This window comes from Thunnus maccoyii, chromosome 17 (assembly GCF_910596095.1).
Source record: "Thunnus maccoyii chromosome 17, fThuMac1.1, whole genome shotgun sequence".
In the NCBI taxonomy this organism is placed as follows: Eukaryota; Metazoa; Chordata; class Actinopteri; order Scombriformes; family Scombridae; genus Thunnus; species Thunnus maccoyii.
Window position 1 is genome coordinate 27,023,230 of NC_056549.1, and position 21,697 is coordinate 27,044,926.

Consider the following 21,697-nt stretch of genomic DNA (forward strand, 5'->3'; position numbering starts at 1 on the left):
GCACTACTCAAAATCTCCCCTCTTGGCATCTCCCAGGTGTGTTGATTAGGTGTCTAATTACAAATCAGACCTGTCCTTGTGTTCTCTGTGTGATGTCAGTACTGACCTTCCAAATCATCCTACACACTCCTTAATCTACCAAACTAACTTCTATCAATCTAGTGTGACCACTAGCTTTTTTTAAAAGATAAGATTTTATTTCGATTTTTCAAATATACATAAATATTATACAAAACACACAAAACATTTAGGTGCTCATACATACTGCATATATCTGTATATACATACACGCAATCATATATTATAGCGGACAAACCCAGAATACAATGTGGATAATGATATCTATCACATAGAGATAATGAGCTAACCCTGTGTGGCATATTGTTAACGAACATTCATTCTGCCTGAGGAACAACTGCTGGAAGGAGAATTTAAAAAAAAACAAGCAAAAAACCTAAGACACTGTATGTAAATTACTGTATGATCATCCTACCTGAATAACATATAATCCAGTTTATTCTGTCCACATCTAAAGTTTAAGTTTGACTTGTAATTTTAGAAAGTTATTTCTGTGTACCTGACTATACTGAGTCACCTCATTACTCTTCCCTGTCAGTGCTGCTGTTTCACTACATTTTAGCATTTATCATATTCCTTTTTCACGGCTGACATTTTGACTTGTAATTGTAGGAAAGTCACAGGTTACTAATAATATTTTTTGTGACTTGACTGTATATTTGATTGATTTTACCTTCAGGGCAAAAAACTATAAAAACAAAACAACATAAAAAAACACATTCACAGAAACAGTTAAAAAAAACAAACATATACAATAACATATATACAGTATATACCCACATGCATATATACTACATGTCATATAGCCATAACTCAATATATAGCTAATAAATAATAAATAGCTTCTATGTTTCTTTATTCTATAGGTAATTAAATTATTGACTTATTGTAGTTTTTGACTTCCATTACCTCTCCATTATCTATATTGTTATATTGATGTAGGTCTCCACTCCCTGAATACACTCACATCTACATCGTATTAAGAATGCAACATGAACCCATATTTGTATTGATGATAGTGTAAGGAAATGGTCACAGTATGTATCCTGACATGATAAGCCACTGTTACTAACTAGTCACTAATAACATTAACAATGGCTCTGTTCTATTATAGTGTCCCAGTAAAGCATGACAGTGTGACAGTGAGCCAGGATGTGCTGTACAAGGACCCTGAAACTGAAGCAGCTAAATTAAACGCAGCCATCATTTATTTTTTATATTTACTCCTGTGCTTTTCCTGCTGTGACATGTCAAACTGTCTTTTGTGTAACTGTTGCTTGTGGCACAGTGGCCGCTGCTCAGCAAAAGACACAAGTTCAAGTTCAAGTCAAGTTTATTGTCATCCCAACTCTACACAGCAGATGTATACAGTAGGATGAAATTTTAATTTTCACAAAAGTCCTACAAATAGACATTTGGATTAAGAACAAACACAGCTTGATTTAAATAATAATGCCAATTATATTCTTCATCTAACTTATTAAAGGTGTTGATACATGAACCTACAGTATGAACCTGTGTGGGAACCCGCCTTTTTCTTAATATCCTCTGTGTGGTAATCAAGACTCTGGTGATGGAGCAGCTTGTCACTGCAAATAGATCCAGCAGACCCCACCACTGTGTGCTGTTTAATTTCCTATTCATTTGAGTGAAGAGAGGCTCTTTTGCCAGCCATGAGAGGTTTTCATCTTTTCTTGCCTCCACCTTTTCCTGTTTGGCCTTGTGGTTGATTTAATGCAACCTACAATCCCCACCGGACTGCAGACTGGAGAAGAGAGGAAGAGAGAGAAAGAGTGAAAGAGAGAGAGAGAGAGAGAAAGTGTGTGTGAGTGAAAGTGAAGAGAAATAGCACTCTAGTCATCAGGACAGTGACTCACACTCACATTATTACACTATGTTCCAATGAATAAATCAAGACATACCCAGGTCCAAAAACAACAGTGCAGAGAACTCCCTCTATATTTGTCCTTCACATCAGCCTTCACGTCTATTGCTGCACTGCAGAAAGGAGTATCTCACAATTAATGCAATAATGTGAAATTAAACACCTTTACCCTGAGTGCTCATCTTTGACTAATGCATAAATTGGCATTTTGGTGCTGAATGAGACCCGGAGGTGTAATGGCTTGAATGGGGTTGATGATAGAGATTAGTCTTAACAGCAGGCAGGCATGGTTGGATCAGGCCCGGTCAAGGAGAAGCTCATCGTTAAATGCCGCCTCTGGTTTTCAAATGTCCTGCGTTGTACATTTAAACGCTCCTAATGAGGATCCTTAAAGAGTGAGACGGTGTTATCTCCTCCCTCAGAGGCACCGCTGTCTCATTGTTCATGTTGCCTGGCATGAGAGAAATCCATCAAATCTGTTGCCCCAAGGCTGTGGTATACAATTAAAATACTTCAAGACTCTGCGCGTGATGTATTCAGGAAATAAATGAGCCGTGCAGAGCAACACCTGAAAACAATTACAGCCAAGACTCAGAGCACAATGATAGTGATATCTGTGCAGTGGCAAGGTGGGGCATCACAATCCACCCTGGAGCACTCTTTCCTTTATTAATTTTCCTCTTTTATTTTGCTACTTTTGGGTCGTATGAAACACGATTAATATATCACAGAAAGCTGCAAACTGGAAGAAAGCCACATTACTTCTTCTGTGTCTATAAATACAGCAGATGATTGGGAGGTGATGTCATACTAATCTCACAGTTCATATATTAGATAAAAAGAGCAATCTGCACAGAAATGGAGAATATACATTTTACATTAGTTAGAGGGTTCATGGGGGAAATGAGGAAACTTTTAATTTAAGTCATTTAAAGTGAACTGAAATCAACCCTTTTTGCTGTCAAACGTGATTGTCTATTTTCTTTAATTATCAAAGGAAGAAAAAGGTTCCAGGGAGTGAAAATGTTTTGTTGGTTGTGGTGTTGAAGAATAACAAAAATCAACAGTAGCATCTACACTGGGTGATGTTGAAAATGTCAGGTTTTCAGGGTTAGGGTTAGGGTTATTGTTAGCGTTATTAGGGGTGCTACAGCTGAGAAGCTTATTAGCTGTCTAGCCTGGAAAATGATGTTAGTAGTGCACTTCTTACCACTGTGGATGGCTGTTTTGTATCTTGTTCAATGAGCCATGTTGCAACAGAAAACGTTCAATGCTTGTATTGCAGGAGGAGACAAAGCTGATGTGGGTTGAAGTTTAATTTTGAGAGACCAAAATGGTTTAGTGTGTTATCATGGGAACTTTTGCTAATTAAAACTAAACACAAGCTACAGTTGAGGCTGATAGGAATGTCATGAGTTTTTTTTTCTCCAGGTTTTTGATCATAAACTAAAGCATTGGACAAATTGAGATTCTAGCCTGATGACGGCACTTGAGGAAAAGTTAAGGGATAACCAACAATTCATTCTGAGGTGGATATGAATGTTTGTACCAAATTTTATGGAAATCCATTGTTACAAGCCAGCTCAAGGCTGGACAAAGGTTTTAACTAGTAAGAAAATAGGTTTATTGTACATGACAAATAGATAAATGAAACTAATCACAACAAAATCAAACAAGGTGGAAGCCAGAGAAGAAAAAAGCTAGTGGTTGACTGCTACCAGTTTATATAAGTGAGTCAGCTGAATCTCCCAGGCGACCCAACGGGCTCCTGCAGGGAGAGGATAAAGAGTCTGTTCAGAGATGGCTGTCAGACCATATAAGCTGAGAAATTTCACTCAAAACCAATAACGTGAGCCTCAAGGCGGCACTAGAGGAAAAGTCAGGGGATATAGCTCCTAAAACTGCAGTACATAATTTGGACTTTTCTATTTCTACATGTATTAAACAAAATATAAAGGTGTAACTGAGACAGCTAATAGAGTTGGAGGACATATTGATTCTGTTTTGATGAAAACAAGTAACTGTTATCCTCCTACTTCCTGTCTTTGTGCTAAGCTAAGCTAAAAACAATATGGATCTATTACTGTACAGACGTGAAACCGCTCTATATCTACATCTCTTTTCAGGAATTTTACTGTAGTGCATTTTATACTTATGGGTTTTTCATCTTCGTGGTATCTTGGTGCTACATTTGTTCCATACATTATGTGACTTGTCGTATGTTACATGTTCTTTAGCTTCTTTATATTTTGGTGATCCAGTGGCAATTTTCCACTCTGCTGAACTGTAAAGTTGTATTCTGTTTTGTTCTGAACTATTCTCATTGTGATCAGTTTAACTCACATTCTCCTGACATACACCTGGCAGCTGGATGTGTCCATGCGTGACAACACAATACTGTATGTAAACACACAGTGCTGTATTCAGCTGAAGTCTGTGTGAGAGCTAACACTGTTGCTAAGCTGCAAATATCCACATGCTGTGGTCCATAATGCTCCATGTCTACACCTGCTGCAGTGCGCCTGTCTCATCTGTTGGTACTGTCACGCTCTCTGTGCAGACATACTTCGGTTGAAAAAAATCTCAATAAAACTGTTTATGATAAGATCTGGCGACTATTGTTTATATTCCTGCTCTGTTTTCTACAGACATTTTAATTTACTTAAAGTGCTAAAAGTACTCGCTTTGCAGAAAATCAGGCTGTGACTGATTGTAGGAAAGTATATTATTAATATTGATGAGTCAATGCATAAGCAGTATTTTGTTGTTGTAGCTGCTCGAAGTGGAGCTAGTTTGAACTGCTTTGTGAGGGTCATGAGATAAATCTGAGGAGTGTTAAGATGATAGATTGGGTAGGAAAAAAACAAAGAAAAAACAAAGTTCTCCTACCTAAATTTTCAAAACTTTGCTTTAATCTTTGGATTTTTGTGAAATTGGAGAGTTAACCTCTTTGGACCTTAAACAGTTATTTATTTGAAACCATGTGAGGGTAAATGTCCCTTTGGTGGATCTGCAAACATCTGAAACATGTGAGAGACACAGTGATACTTTGTAAGGGGCCACAAGTCAAACAGTTTGGGAACAACTAGTTTAATCTTTAATAATGCAGTGTAATTTATAAGCTCATCATTATGTTATTTTATGTGAAATTGTAATCTGCTCAGTAACTGAAGCTGTCAAATAAATGGAGTAAAAAGTACAGTATTTCCCTCTGAAATGTAGTGGAGTGGAAGTATAAAGTAGCATCAAATGAAAATATTCAAATAAAGTACAAGTACCTTAAAAATATACTTACATACAGTAATTTCAATTATTTTTTCTGATTCAATTTTATTTATACAGCGCCAAAGCATAACAAAAGTTATCTCAGGGCACTTTTCACATAGAGCAAGTCTAGACCATACTGATGATTTACAGAGTCCCAACAATTCCCTTATGAGCAAGCACCTGGCAACAGCGGCAAGGAAAAACTCCCCATGAGTAAATGTACTTGGTAACTTTCCACCACTGGAGATTGGCAAACTGAGCTTTTTTTAAAACTTACAATACTGTTTTTAATAACTAGGAGAAACAAACATTAATAATTTAGCCCTGATCTCACCCAGCTCTACTGTAAATTTGGACCTCTGACACCTCACGTGTGTGTGGCAGCAGCAGCCCTGGCAGTGGCACTTGTCATTACACACTCTGTAATCACAGAGGGGGCCGGTGGGCAAATCTTCAGGCACCCATTCGTTAGCTGACTCAGCAGCCAGTTGGACAGGAAGCTGGCAGATTGGTTGGTTGATCCAGGGTAAACGATGAGGCGACTGAAGAAAAAGTAGGAGAGTGTCTCCTCTGTGATTAAAGAGTGGAGCTCCTGACATGCATGATAGCCCAGAGACTCTTCTGACCCCGGCCCAGGAGAGATAAAGTGATGGCTCTCCTTCTTCCTCTGCTGCAGCCGTAATTCACCAGCCTCTAGTGAAACCTTTTAACAACTTCCCTACAGCCTCTGCACCCCATCCCAACTGCATCACTCACCCAGCTGGAGAGGTGTGCAAGATGCAATATGAGAAGAACAAGACTAGGTCAAATCCTAGTATATGTGCTGGACTGTGTATGAAATGCTAGAGGGCTTTTCATTTGAAACAGATACAGGAAGTGGAGACATTCGGCCGAGCAATGGTGCGACTTCATCACTCAGTCAATCAGAGACAGACATTTATTTGTAGGGCTGGCCCCGCTGTTGCAGTCCAACCAAAAAGGATAAACAAAAGAGGCAGAGGTTTTGTATTGACTGCAGTGAAGAGAATATAGATACAAGATCATACTCTAACAGCATTGCTGATGAAATGGAAATCCTTACAGAGCTGATAAGATAAAAGAACAAAAAATTAACCCAGTGCTCAAAAGATGATTCAGTATCATTTGTCAAAAGGTTTATGCACTCAGATCCGTTACTCTGGAGGGTTTACTGTGCACACAGTAGTACCGTTTGCATATCTGTCAACGCTTGTCATTAATTCTGATGCAGTTCAGTAAATTAATTGTACTGTAAATGTTGATCAACATAAACGGCTTTTGTCTCAGGGAGGCCATCAGTAAGCCATTTATCATACGTTCCTCTGCTGCCCAGTCCAGTGATGAGGCCCACGCATCATTACTGCTGTGCTCTGCAGCTGCACAGTCCGCTGTTAGTCCCTGTAGTCTGCTACATGATACAGAGTATATGATGTCATATAGTGCATCATATATAAGTAATGTGGTATGAGATAGGATATGCAGCTGTATATGAGGTATAATATGGCTGGGAAAGATACATTTTTGCGATTTGGGAAATCAAATCAAATCAAATTAAATTTATTTATAAAGCAAGTTTAAAAACAACAACAGCTGACCAAAGTGCTGTACAATGATGTACAGCACAAATGCCATGAACAACACAATAAAGACGCAAAGACCAGTTTAACAGACAAAGAGACATTTCTTGGTTTTAACACAAAAAGCCAAGGAATAAAAATGAGTTTTAAGACAGGCAGTGTGGAAGCCAGTCTAATATGCAGAGGCAACCCGTTCCAGAGTTTGTGCTTCAGTCTTGATCTTGGCACAACCAAAAGCGACTGGTCAGCAGACCTGAGTGACTTTGATGGGATGTGTGGTTGTAAGACGTCAGAGAGGTAGCTTGGGGCTAGTCCATTCAATGATTTATAGGCAAACAATAAAATCTTAAAATCAATCCTAAAACGTACTGGGAGCCAGTGGAGGGAGGCCAATACAAGGGAAATCTGCTCTTGCTTGCGTGTTCCTGTTGAAAGAACAGCTGCAGCATTCTGGGCCAGCTGTAAGCCTGAGAGGGAAGCCTGGCTAACACCAATGTAAAGAGCATTACAGTAGTCAAGCCGGGATGAGATAAAAGTATGCATCACCCTCTCAAAGTCATTAAATGATAAGAAGCACTTGACCCTAGATAAAAGCCTCAGCTGGAAGAAGCTCGATTTGACCACTGAGTTTATCTGTTTGTCTAATTTAAATTCACTATCCATTATCACACCCAAAATTCTTACAGCGGGTTTCACATATGGTTCCAGGGAGCATAAGTTCATATGAGGGGAATCACAGGCACCACTGGGTCCAAAAATCAAGACTTCAGTTTTGTTCTTAAAACTTAAAGAATTTAAGGCCGTCCAAGCTTTGATGTCTTTGAGACAGTCCAACAGTGGTTCTAAACAGTTTGTATCTTTCAGTTTCAAAGGAAAATAAATTTGCGTGTCATCTGCGTAGCAGAGGAATGAGATGCCATATTTTCTGAAGATGGACCCTAGGGGGAGCAAGTAGATGGAAAATAGGATTGGGCCGTGGATAGAACCCTGAGGGACTCCACAATGGAGTGGCGCTGAGGAGGATACAGAGTCACCTAGGCCGACAGAAAAACTTCTTTCAGATAGATAAGACCTGAACCACTCCAGAGCAGTACCTTTAATACCAACACAGTGCTCCAGGCAAGAGGTGAGGATACTGTGTATCAAATGCAGCTGTGAGATCTAACAGCATAAGAATGGCAGAGTCAGTAGCTACGAAAAGATTGTTAAAAAAAAGAGCAAAAAAAAAGAGCAGATTCAGTGCTGTGAAAGCCTTTAAAACCAGACTGGAACACCTCAAAATGCAATGTGAGTCTAAGAAAGATTGCAATTGTATAAGTACAATTTTCTCCAAGATTTTAGAGAGTAATGAGAGTTTGGAAAATGGTCTGAAATTGGAGAGGATGGAGGTGTCCAGATTTGACTTTTTAATCAATGGTTGCACTACTCTCTTCAGCCTTGACAATTTATTGATACCTGCACCAGCTGTCTTTTAAAATGTCAAAAGACACCTTTTCCACTTGCATTCAGCTCTTCTGCATTCACACCTGACAGCACAAGTAGTGTCAGTGTAGTGTAGTGTGGTTTGTATTTAGGTTTGGGATGCATGATTTTCAATGGAGCAACAGTATCTAGGATGTTTTGGCAGGTGGAATAAAATAGTAAGGTTAACTCCTTAGTATTAAAACAAAGGGGGAACCCTGAGTGAGTCTCAGCTTTTTTAAAAGCAGCAGAAAAATATACAGCAGTAGATGGGTGAAATCTATGACAGCGCTGAGCAGTAGCACATAGTTTATCAATATGACAGGGGAGAGAGATCTCAAATAAAACAGGCATGTGATCAGAGAAAACTGCATCACATATTTCAATGTTAAAAACAGGCAGACCACATGATAAAATAAGATCTAGTGTGTGCCCATGCTCTTGTGTAGGACCTGTCACAGACTGTACGAGATTGAGACAATGAGATTTAGAAAGTCTTTAACCAACAGCTTATCAGGGCAGCAGACATGAATATTAAAATCTTGGACAAGTAGAACCTTGTCATAATTTGTCATAATTCCAGCCAAGAATAAACAAATAAAACACTAAATATTGACTCTACCATCTCCCAAGATATGTTTAAATAATCTGCATTTCACATCTGCAAATGTTAATGTAAGGCAAAGACTGTGGGTCCTGACTTCATTTGAAATGGATCTTTATTTGTAATCTGCAATTCCATACCAGGGAAAACTACTGAAGAACATCATATGATATGATCAAAAGCTCCAGAAGAGCTAGTAAATGGACCTTTCTAAATTGCTGTTTCCAAGGTGAGCTTTGAACCTTTGAACAAACAGGAGTACTCGTTGGTGAATGCTAACTGGGAATCCACATAGAAAGTTAGATGTGAGTGTCATGTAAGTGTTACTGTAGCGTTCTATCCATTCGATCCACATGGACTCCAACCGGCGTACCTGCGCACTTCTGTCCACAGAACCAGCTGTCTGTCAGCTGAGAGACAGTGGCAGGCTAAACTATCTTCACCAGGCTGGCTGACAGCAGAAATTTACTGAACCAAAATAGTTTTCATGTCCGCTCCACGGGAGGGAATCAACAGTATTTGCCTGTAGTGAAACCAGCAAGCTCACAGGCAGACTGGGAGCCTCAATCAATCAATATAGATACCATTAATAAGTTCAGAAATATAAACAGCAGGAGATTTGTGTGATTTAACCAGCTGTCTGTGAAAATAATGCTTCACAAAACACACCAAAGAAGAATAATATACTCAGAGCATGTGGATTGATACATTTGATAAATTTGAAGCACATCTGTTCCGTGAGTTGCGTGAGTTGCATGTTTAACTGAATAGTTGACGGAAGTTTAACAAGCCTAAGGCCATGTTAGCAGCTCTGTGAGCATGTACTTAACACGTAAGTACATGCTCATCACTTTATTTTCAGTGTGTTAGCATGCTATACTTAATAATAAGTACTAAACACAAAGTACAGCCGAGGTTGATGTCATTAGTTTTGCAGGTATTTCATTGTTCATACATTGGTCATAAACCAATGTATTGGACAAATTTTGGCATGCTGGTGGTGCTGGAGGAAAGTCAGGGGATCACCAAAGTGATTACGATTCATCCTCTGGACACCATGGATACCAAACTGAATGGAAATGCAACCAACCAAAAATGACTGTTAGAAAAATATTAGATACCTATTACTGTGTTCTGATCTACCACTGCTATGGCTAAAGTTTGGTTAGATGGTTTCAGCATTTCAACATTAATTTCACATGTTGTATCCAAAAAGGAAGCACCAACAGCAGCATATTTTTCCAGCAATCTTTCAGTTGTTCCCTGATAACCAGCAGTTTTTTAAAAATTATTTTTCCTGTCATTTTATTTGTAATATGCAAGCTATAATGTAGCCTATATATCACAACAATAATAAAAAATATTTTTCCATGTATGTAAATTCATGTAAAATAATCAGTTGATTTTTAATGCAATGAAGTGTCTTCCACTGGTATGCATTACATCAGACCTAACTGATGAACTTTTCAAATGTATAAAACAAAACCTTGAATATTCTGTAGTTTTTTTAATACAGATTTTTTATTATTTATTTTGGCAGTAGAAGTTTATAAAATGAGAACATAATATGTTCATATAAAATATGCTTCCTCTGATAAAAAATATTTGAATACAGCATGTGCACGAACCCTGATACATGGAGTCATCCCTCACTCTCCTTTTGCATCTGCTACAAAGTCTTGGCATGTGCACAGCATAAATTTCTTGATCATTTCCATTCACATAATCCCTGCACCTGGCCGAGAGCTGACTGGTCAGTCAAACTGCTCATTTCAAAATATAACTTGACCATAACTATTGCCCTGTTAATTGCTGTGACAACATTTCAGTGGGATTTCAGAGAAAAACTCCTCTGAGTAATGTAATGATACCTGAGCTTTGTAGCAAAAGGTAGAAAGAATTTGTGTGTTTATGATGTTTGCACCTGTCAGGAAGACAGATCTCAGTACATGGGAGAACAAAGTATACAGACATTTAAATGCATGAAAAAGAAGTTTGCTCTTGTAAAATAAAGAAAAAAAATGGCAAATGAAAGCACTCGATGTATCAGCCCTGTGCTTCATGGAATACTTATGGTGGTAATCTTGCTGGCAATCCAAGAGGAACGCCGAGATGATGGAATAATGCATTATATTCTGGAGGGGGAGAGAGGAACGGACAGGTCTGCATACACAGACAAGTAGAATGTATGAAGAGGCACATTAAAGGAGGGTGAGAGTGGAATACAGAAGAAACCAAAGCTTAAGCTTGCTTAGTATCAGTTCACACTCTCCCCATGGTCCTACCAAGGCCCGTAATTCCCCTGGAAATCAAGGCCAGGCTCATGGAAATGGATCACACTGCTGTTGTTTGCTCATTAGGGGAATTCAGCACAATGTTAACCACCACATCACCTTGCTCCTGTGTGTTTTTTAAGAGTTGTTTATGCAGCAGACATTTATTTTGGGGGGCTGAGTGAGGGGAGGATGATCCATCACGGGCTGCAGTTAATAAAATTACAGCTTACACTGGCTCGTACATCCCCTTGATTCATCACCTGCTGCCAGCGGCTTCCTGCCACACCCTATCAGTCTACTGAAAACCTCCAGTCTGAAGGAGACTTTGGGGAAATCAAAGGCAAAAAAAAAAACAGTAATGGGATTTTGATTAGCAAACGCTTTGCAGTTGCAACGCTTCCCAGTGGTCCGTGTGTGACAGTTGTAAATGAGCACCCATCTCCTACCCAAGGCGACTGGCGGATGTGGGAGCGACTGGCCGGGAGGGTCGAGCTGGCTTGGCTGGCTTTCCATGCCACTGCCACAGTAGGACAAGGGAAGGTGGGTGAACAGCGAAAAGGCAGACGGAGGCAGCTGCTGCAGCCTGGGGGTGACCTACAGGAGGGAATAGCACATCTGTAACAGCTGACAGGCCAATAAGGGCCCGACATCCCATTATCATCAGCAGCAGGAGGACGAGTCACGGCAGGACGTCTGCACAGAATCACTCTCGGGCTGAATTGAGTTTCATCTGCTGTAACCAGCGGGGTAACTGCCAAGCAGCTGGCAATTATTTCACCTACTGATTCTCCCAAAACCTCCTTTTACTGCACTAATAAATATACCACGAACATCATCATATCAAGGATATTTTATTTGTCAGTGAAATAAAGAGCAAAGAGCAGCAATAATCAACTTAATAGAGCAGCATAAAATCACTAGAAGTTTGTCCCCTCAATGATGATGTGTCATGATTTATAGAACAGTGTGATAATGATGGGCAGGGACAAGGGAAGTTTAAAGCACTATAATGGCAACAGCAGCATTTGTTATGAGCTATAATGGTAGCGATTGTCTCATATGGAAATGAGACGTGAATCAAGAATAAACAACAAAATGAAGGCGAGATGGGAGATTATTCAGCTCCACTGAACATAATGATCTTATCTGTCCCTATCTCAGATTCTCTTTGTGTTTAGTTTGAGAACGAATATCTGGTGCAAGTGTTTAAATGTAGTTTTTCACAGCTGTGGGCACCACAAGTAAAATTCTATTCATCTCCATTCTACTAAAGTAAAGGCAGAAATCTCAGAGACAGATATCTCAAAACCTGTCAAAATAAAACCAAAAGTATCCACATGACAGGAAATGTGTTTTTGTAATTTAAGTGAACCAACCCTTTAAGAAGCCTCAGGACTCATACCAAATCTTAATGTGGGCTGGATTTTAGGTAAAATTGCATTTGCAAATTCCACAACTGCATGTATGAGTATTCTGTCAAACATTTAGTTGATGAATTAGAGTACACTGTCATAAAACTTTCAATACACTTAAAAGAAACAGCATATACATAACCCGACAATAAAATATACACCAACCAAACAAGTTTGTAAAAATTCTGGCTGTGAATTATGAGCTTATATGCTTTTTTTCTGATTGAGATGAAGATTAATACCACTCTCAGATCAGTGTGTTAAATATGTAGCTGGAACTAGGAGGTGATTAGCCTAGCTTAGCATAAAGACTGGAAACGGGGGAACAGCTAGCCTGGATGCTTCAAAGTGTATATGATATGCATCTAAAGGTAACTAAGATGTAGCTCATTTGTTTAATCAATACACAAACAGAAAAGTAAAAGTAACAAATGATTTAACAGTGTAGATGTAATTACCATTAATGATGTCCCATAAATGAGACATTTTCTATCCCAGGAACAGAAGCACACCTGGGAATCCTGAGAACTGGACTTGTTTTTAAGATAACTTCAGCTAGGGTCAAAATGCATTGGTCATATTTCAAGTAAATGCAACAAGGAGAAATATACATAAACCTATAGGTTCCCAACCTGATCGCTTTAGTGTATTATTTGGTGGTATTAATACCACCATTATTAAGACAAAAGACCGCCATTTATATTAATCAACATTAGAATGAACATAATGTAAACTTTGCATGCAGCTTGAACTTCACTTTAGCTGCGAGGAACATTAAATGTCACGTTCATTTCCTGTGATCTTTCTGCTGAGAACAGCCCCATGGAAGTGATATCTGACAATTCTTCATTGTATAAACAAACGAAATTCATTAAAGCAAGTAATTTGGCATTTTCAAAGTCATTCCATTAAGCTGAGACAGATTTCATATTCTGTTAGTGTTCAGAGGCTGCTGGTGCGAGCCTTAATAGCCAAGCAGCAATGTTAGCTATACTGTAGTAATAGAGTCAATGATAACTCAAAGTTAACAGAACATTTCTTTATTTTTAGAAACAGTAAATGTTCTAACCTTTACAGCTAACATTAGCTAGCATACAACTGTTAACAGATATTAAAACTAACAGTTAAAATCTCACCTCCAGTTCTTGTTGAAGAACAAACAACCCGTGTTGACCGTGTCTCGCTAACCATTTTTTCATCCAGACTTGTTCAGCCTTCTGCTTTTGTTATAATATATTAATAATATCCTGTAGTGTGTGATGCGTCATTGTTTTCAAATCTTATAGTGTGTGCATGATTGAGGTTAGAGAGAAGAACATCTGTGAAGGTTCTCCTTATGTGCGTGGTGCAAGCTGATTTCAAAATCGGTTAGGATTTTAAAACTCCTGTAGTCTGAGCCTGGCGTTAGAGATTTGGGAAACCGAGATCGACACAAAATAACATAACGGGAAACTGTGCAAGCCTCCTAAATATTTCCAAATAAACACAAGTTTTACAGAAAACATAATGCTAGTCTCTGAGGTGACTAAAAAGAAACAGAAATTAACCTCTCGGATTAGCTACTGCTAACTGCAATTACTAACTTTTGGGGCAACACTGACTAACTAAACTACTTGTCTCGACAAATATAAACATTTTCCTCTGATACTGATCTCAATTTGGGGCTGATTACTTAGATAATTTTCAGTATGTCATTTACTGGATTACTGATTTCCATGCATTTCCAAAGTTAAGTGTTGTACAAGCTAGGGTAAACCTAGAGGAGTGTTAGTAGGAGTAAACCGCTAGGGCTGGGGCAGACAATGTGATTGCACCTCACCAAATAAAATACATCAAGTCAAATAGCAGCAGTGGCTTTAGTACATCAGCTCCTGATAAACCCTTAAATACTGTAGAGCTAGCAGAGAGAAGAAAGTGCTACTATCATCATCCTGAGATATTAGAGAAGACCTGTGTTTAAGAGGAGGTGAATGCAGTTGAGAAGAGAAGCCAGGCAGCTCCATTTACAGTCTCATTACCGGGAGAGTCTCTGTTAGGCTGGAAAAGGTTCCCAGCCTCTCCACACTCACTGTGCACTGAAGCACGGCAGAGCAGCCAACTGCCAGCGCCGGGATGTGTTGACGCAGACGAATAACGACGCTTTGTTCTTGCCGTGTGTGAAGTTTTGTTGCCACACAAGTAGAGAAAGAGAGGAGGGAGTTTATGAGAGCTAAAGGGGCTTACAAAGCACTGCCAGGTTGCTTCCTGTACTGTTACTGATCACTAACAGTATTCTGCTGCTGAAAGAGAAGAACATAGAGGGGAGGAGGTGGGGCAGCCACCACAAATCAATATGAGAAAAGCAGATGAATAGATTTCCAATTCAAACATTCTCGCAATAGCCCTGCTAATGACAAGGAGGGCTGTAATCCAAGGTGTTGGACATGAGAATGCACTCACAGGGGTAGGTGCCGTGATCAAATCATAGCCCAGATGTCTTCCTCTCTCATTGCACTCACATTCTTCAGAAACATTTTAAACAGTTTTGTTTTACAGAGAGGACAATATGGTTTCAATCCCTGTATAAGATTGCATTAATTTAAAGAAAACAAACACTTATCTGTGCCAAAGTTCCTCTTTTTGTTACTATACTTCCACTGCAGCTCAACAGGGAAACACTGTCTGAGGAAACACAAAGAGGGAATTTGATGCTAAAAAGACTGTAAATGTGTCAGATATCCACTTAATATGACTAACTCAGACTGCTGAAGCCTCATATAAGCTTCACATCAACTTTTAAATACATTTTTGCACAAAAAGTCTGGACACACTGTGGATTTTGGCCTCCATCACTTACATTGAAAGCACATTTGAAGGGGATCTTTTAACAGCCAGGATGAAGAGGAGGAATGATTACAGCAAGGAAAACCTCTTTCACTGTTCATTTGGACACCTGACTGTTGTTTTAAGATACACTTTAAAAACTATCCTTTATGACATGTATCCATGAGCATGATTTGTGACATCACAACTACTTCAGAGCCAAGCATGGTCCAGTATGCAACTTACACAAGTGTGATGGATGAAACTTGAAGCCTCCAGTGCACATACACTGAGAATGGACTTCTCAGTGAAGAAGGAGACATTTGAAACTAAAAATATGTACATAATCAGAGATTCTGGATTTTTCAATGAGGTAGAATTGATTGAGAGATATCTCAGTCTGTCTCACTTGAGCTCCATCTAGGTTTCCACTTCTTTGCCCAAATATAGATCTGTCTGGCCAACTGGCAAGATGGCATTGGGCAGTAAACCCAAACACAACCCAGGAAACCTTCAAACTTGTGAGTAACATCACTAGTGCTACAACTTTGTTCTACAGTCTGTGGTTGCACTGTGGTCAATGGTTACATGTACATATATCCTATCAGTTGGAGTACTTTCAAGATTGGCTGTATTAATACAGATTCTAAGATGTGTCCTGGTTTCTCCTCTTTATGAAACCACCCATTGTTTGTAATTCCACTATGGTTGTAGAGGTTCCCTTTCATAAAATAGCTTTCATATAAACAGAATGAGAGGTGGTTGGTTTTCTACCTTGCCAAGCCTTCTATTCAACCCTGACACATGAGGAAAAGATGTGAGGGAGAGAAAGCTACTGTAGCCAGATTCTCATGTCTCTCAGCATGACTCCACTCAGCTAAGATTCCCCAAAATAATTTCTTCCCCTTTTTCTTCCCCTTCCTCCTTCCCTCATCTCATCCTCCCTTGACTTTTTGCCATCTGCCCGCATTGCTCCTGGCTGGGTTCTCCACTTGACGCCGCTACCTGCTTATCAGCTCTCTGCTTTCCAGACCATTGAATTGTTCACAGCAAACACACAGTAAGGAGCTGAAGATGTGTGTGAACTGGGAAGCTGAATTATCTAGAGTACGTAGTCTCTCCACACAGCATATAGTTTATTAATGAAGAGGAAGCACACATGCTCCAAACAGGGAAAAAAATGGAGCTTTTCTTGTTGTTGCCAAAATGAGCTTTGCTGGTGGGATTTTTGCTCTTGACTTTTTAACATTTCTACTTCTGAGATGTTAAGTTTTCTCAGCATGTTTGGCCCAGATCTGCCTCAGGAGGGGACGGAGGCAGTAGGTGCATTTCCATCCACCTATTTTTATTCACATTTTCATTTTATGCATTAAAAACGCTGAGTGGAAATGCCCAAAATTCAAAAATATCTCCAAATATTGCAAAAAAGTTTTCTGCTTGGCTGAGGTGAAAAGGTTGGTGTATCGAGAAAAGCAAGATACAACAAAGTGCAATGGAAACGGATGTAGGAAATAAACCATGACGTACATTAAGCATGGGATTTAAATGTCCTCTGAAGTTTCTGTTCCACTGAAAAGAAAAAATAGCAGCATATGAAAACAGCAATAAAGAGACTGTAGCTTTTCTCAAATTAATACCTAACATAAATGACATATTTCCATTATGTTTTCTACATTGTTTTTCACTGTTTAAGGTTTGGCTGGCAGTCATAATAGTGTCATTTTGTTGCCCCCTCTTGTTTTGCAATGGTTTGATGGCACCAACTGGAGAATTAGCACCACCGAGCTAGTATCTATGTATGTGCTCATCATCTTCAAAAGAGGCAAATAATCCTCTTTGGTTAAATGAATAGTTCCACATTTTGGGAGACATACTTATTTGCTTTTTTGTCATGAGCACACCCATGGAGTAGAGGCTGACACCAGCAACCGCAATGGGATGAAAGTGTTTATGTTGTTGCTGTGGTAAGAAAGGCAACATTGGACAGCAGTGATTGTAATTTGTATTTTTGGATCTCATACAGCAGTACAAGCACAGCAGTTACCTGTGGTCTTTGCAGTTCACTGAGAACTGCTTTGCCAACCGGACCCCCAGCTGGCCGTCAGGATTGTGAGTTTGGCTGCTACTGAAGGATAGGGCAGTTGCAACTTTACTGGGCCAATGTGTCGATTCAGAACCCACAACTAAGTATATCACTAAAATGTTTATCCTTTAAGAATTATTATATTTAGGCTATATAGAGATATATATTAGAGATGATAGCTTGCTTACAATAATTTGCCAACAGCTAAAGAGCCAGATATTTTTTTATGAGTTGCTGCAGACCAAAACAGAGCTAAAAGGGGAGTAAATACTTGACTTGGATTCGTCAGGTGGCCAGAAGCACAATTGCAAATTACTGGTAATGTTTTTGTGTGTCTGCAGAATGTATAAATAAGCAATTGTTTGCTAACATGCTCACCAGAACAACTTTACAAGGTGATATGTCATTATTGTATTTATTGCCTTTTGTGCTGGCCCCACGCTGCCAAAACATCAATGAATGCAGCTTTAAAGTAGAATAATAAGAACCATAAATATACTAACTATTTCAGGAGTGATAGAAGAAATACTCAGATCCTCTACCTATGTAAATAAAAGCAGCAATACTACCATTATCAGCAAAATGTACTTAAAGTATCAAAAGTAAAACCACAATCAAAACTTAAAGCTTGATGGTCATATTCCTGGCAAGCAAAGGTTTATTGTTGATTTAGCACACCTGTACATAGTGTGACATTTACTATTTATGCAGAACACAATCATTGCTTGCCAAGAAGCAATCCCTTGAGTATTATTAAATTGGCCCTGGGTAGCATGGCATATTTATTTCCTTGCAGGTTGTGAAGGCTGTCACAGGTAGGGTTATTTAAGTTTTGATTTAAAGGCATTCCAGGGTTCTCGCCACTGACAGCACTGAATGTGTGAGAAGCCCCACCACTAAAGGAAAGGCATAAGGAAACAATCATCAAAATAGGTGAACTTCCAGTTCCATTTGGTGAGGAAGAACACAGGCACTAAAGCAACCTTGACCTTTTAGTTGACACCCTCTAATTTGGCCTGAAAGGTAATTGGGCAGATGATGGATGCCTTGCTCTTTTATTATGTTGATTCATCCACTGGATTTCAAACTGTCTGTCAAGGTATCTTTTTATAATGCTCCATCATGGGCACTTTGAGTAGTAACTATCTTTTTTAATAGCTTTAATCAATGTCTGGAGGAAATAAATTATTGTGAGAGAAGCTGCTGACGTCATGTTTTCGTAGGTGTTTCTCTGAGCGTCCTTTGATATTTAGCCTTTTGTCACTGAAACATGCTGATAGATCTCAGTTTTCAGGCCTCTTGAACACAGCAAATTCAGGAGATTTAAATTTTTGGCAAATATAACATTTATCTTTTAGTATAGTATAAAGCAAAAACATTATCTCTCTTTCAGCATAGTTATAAAAGCAAGCTACAGAGCTCCCAAGAGGTCCGGTGGAAATCCATGCGAATGGATTAATAAACTGAGGTCACTGACTGGCAAACCATGCACAGTTGAGACAGCCCATTAGACCTCCATTCTTGCCCGTCCTACTCTCTGTGATCACCTATACTGTGTTTAATGAAGCCAAACTCACAATAGGCTATAATTGTTCTCATTTGCATACGTTTCTGTCATGGCTTGTAAATACTATACGATACGTTACGGAAGTCACTATTTCACAATCACGACATTGTCAGACAAAATAACAAAATACAGGTTAATGACAGCCACTGTGCTGTGATTGGCTATATTGACATTTAAAATTAGCGACACAAAAACTTTGGTTTTGCCAATTCATGTGTTTGGTTTATTTATCCGTTCACACTGATTTCCATGTCAATGTTTTTTTCCTTCCACGACTCCTGGGGGCCTACTTAGAAAGCTGTACTTTCTCATTCCAGGAACTCAAGAGACATTCCAGAGACTCAAACTGTGTTTTTGTTTGTACATCTTTCAGTTCAAGCAGTGGTCAGAAATGTTTGGCTGCACCCACAAAGGTCAGCACATCTCAGGTCCACCTTCAACAAATTTGAACTTTCGGTTAACCCCAGCTAAGCTCAGTACAACGTGTCACACTACACATACACAATAATGGAGGAGGCATGAGCTGTTTTGCTGCGATAATGTAAATACACCTTAATTATCTTTAACCTTAGTTCATTATCGCTCACCTTAGTTCATTTCTAACACTGCACATTAATGTTGAGTAAAGCTAACACTGTCTAGTGTCTAGGAGTGTTACATTTCACCTCCACTAAGGGTTATTAGTCATATCAACATGTCAAAAAGATTTATATTAACACTGTGGTATGGACCCATGTAGACACTTGATGTCAAAAACTCTGTCAGTGTTAATTTGTTTGCTGATTTTACTGTGCACTATTATAATAACACATGGAATAAAAAAGATATGAATGAGGGCTTTTATTTGCTAACAGCCCAATTTCAGGTGTGACTCACTGGCCCATCAAAGACCACTGTAATCCTGCTCATAACAGAAAGCACTGCATTCAATTTCCAATACAGAGATAGGCTCTGCAGCCCAGAAACTCAATAACAGATGACAGTGTCCAGTTTCCAGTAGTGTGGAAAATGAAGGCTGCCTGTGGAAGTGAGAAAAATCCGCTGCTGTCCCTTGAGCGCGCTTAGGCGGGTGGGGAGGGTAGTGTCACTGTGGCGCCTGATAGCTGCCGCTGCATTAGCATAGCGACAGGTTCCTCTGTGGGTTTGCCTTTCTTTCTGTCTCCTCTGTGTCTGTCAGTCTGCGCCTGCCCTCTGGGACAGCAGGTCGAGGCCTCCCCCAAGGTTGGACATGAGAAGATGGAGCTGACAGACATGACCCCTCCGCTCGGGGAGGGGCAAAAGTTTTCTTGCAGATTTCTGAAATGTCGCAGAGATGCATCGTCCTGCCAGCCCTTATGATGGAGAGTGGTAACCATCCCTGCTTTTCTGTGTAAATGAGCTGAATTTATTTCTTTCACGACCTAGCTTATGTGTCATTTGAAAGATGGACAGGCAAGTGACCCCCTGCATAAACTCACCAAAGAGGAAGGAGGGGAATGTCACTGAAGGGGAGGGAGAGCACTGTCAAGGTCAAATGCTCTCCTCCATCTTGTCTGGCAGAGTTCAGGCGCATTATTTTTTTTACCCTTAATATGTCTGGAATGGCTTGAGTGTCCTTCTTGCATGGCGGGCTCAAAGACTCTCTTTGGTAGCTGTTAAAGTGTAAGTACAGTGACACTACTATAGCTGCACTGATTAACTCATCATATGCTTCTCCCTCCCTGACATTTAACTCATCCGGACATACAGACCAAATGGAACTGGCAGATAGAAGGGATTAATTATGCATGGAGAATCCTCATATCATGGTCTAAGCTTGGCTGATTACATTCCCTTTTGTCAGCATGGGGTACATGGGAAAAGGGGGGAAAAAAGTACAATGAGGCTGCTTAGTCACGTCTGGACTGTCTCATAATCAAGCGACAATGAACTGGACGGGAACATATCGGTAGATATACCCTCCACCCATCTGCCACTTCCACTCTCCCAGCCCTACCTTACCTCCCCACTGGTTCCTACGTGTCAATCAGACTGAAATATGAGGGCCTTCCTTTTGCTTTCAGTATCCTTGCAATCCCTCCCCACCCCCAGATGCCTAATTACAGCAGTTCTCATCAACATATGGCACTGTCAGGATGGATTTTCCACACTTCTGTTCTCCACATGTATTAAATTACAGTGTCTCTGCCAGATTAGAAACCCAGAGTGAATCTTTATGCAGGTTTAAACCAAACCAACACAGTCGAGAAGGAACACCTGTGTCTTATATTAGTTACATGGAAACTAGCACAGGAAAGTCTCTGAAGTCAGCACTGGTGGATCAGTTGTTCAGTGGCTAACACCTGCAAGATGTAGCTGCTTTGTTAGTCGCACTCTGTGATTCACAGTAACACAGTTTTGCAGGAAACATAATGCCAGATGGATTTTTATTTTAAATCAACAAAACAAGGGAACATTTAAATTGATCGTATCTGCAAAATGTTCACTACCAAAACAAAATGTCCATACTGAACGTATCTGCAAAATGCTCACTGTCAACATATATCTTCCTACAATGTATGAAAATTAAGCATGATTAAAGTTTTTATGGTTATGATAACGCAACACAATTGGTTAATGTTCGGCAAAGATCATGGTCTTGATTAGAATGTACAACCATGCTAACAACTTAGGCATGACAGTGTTTTG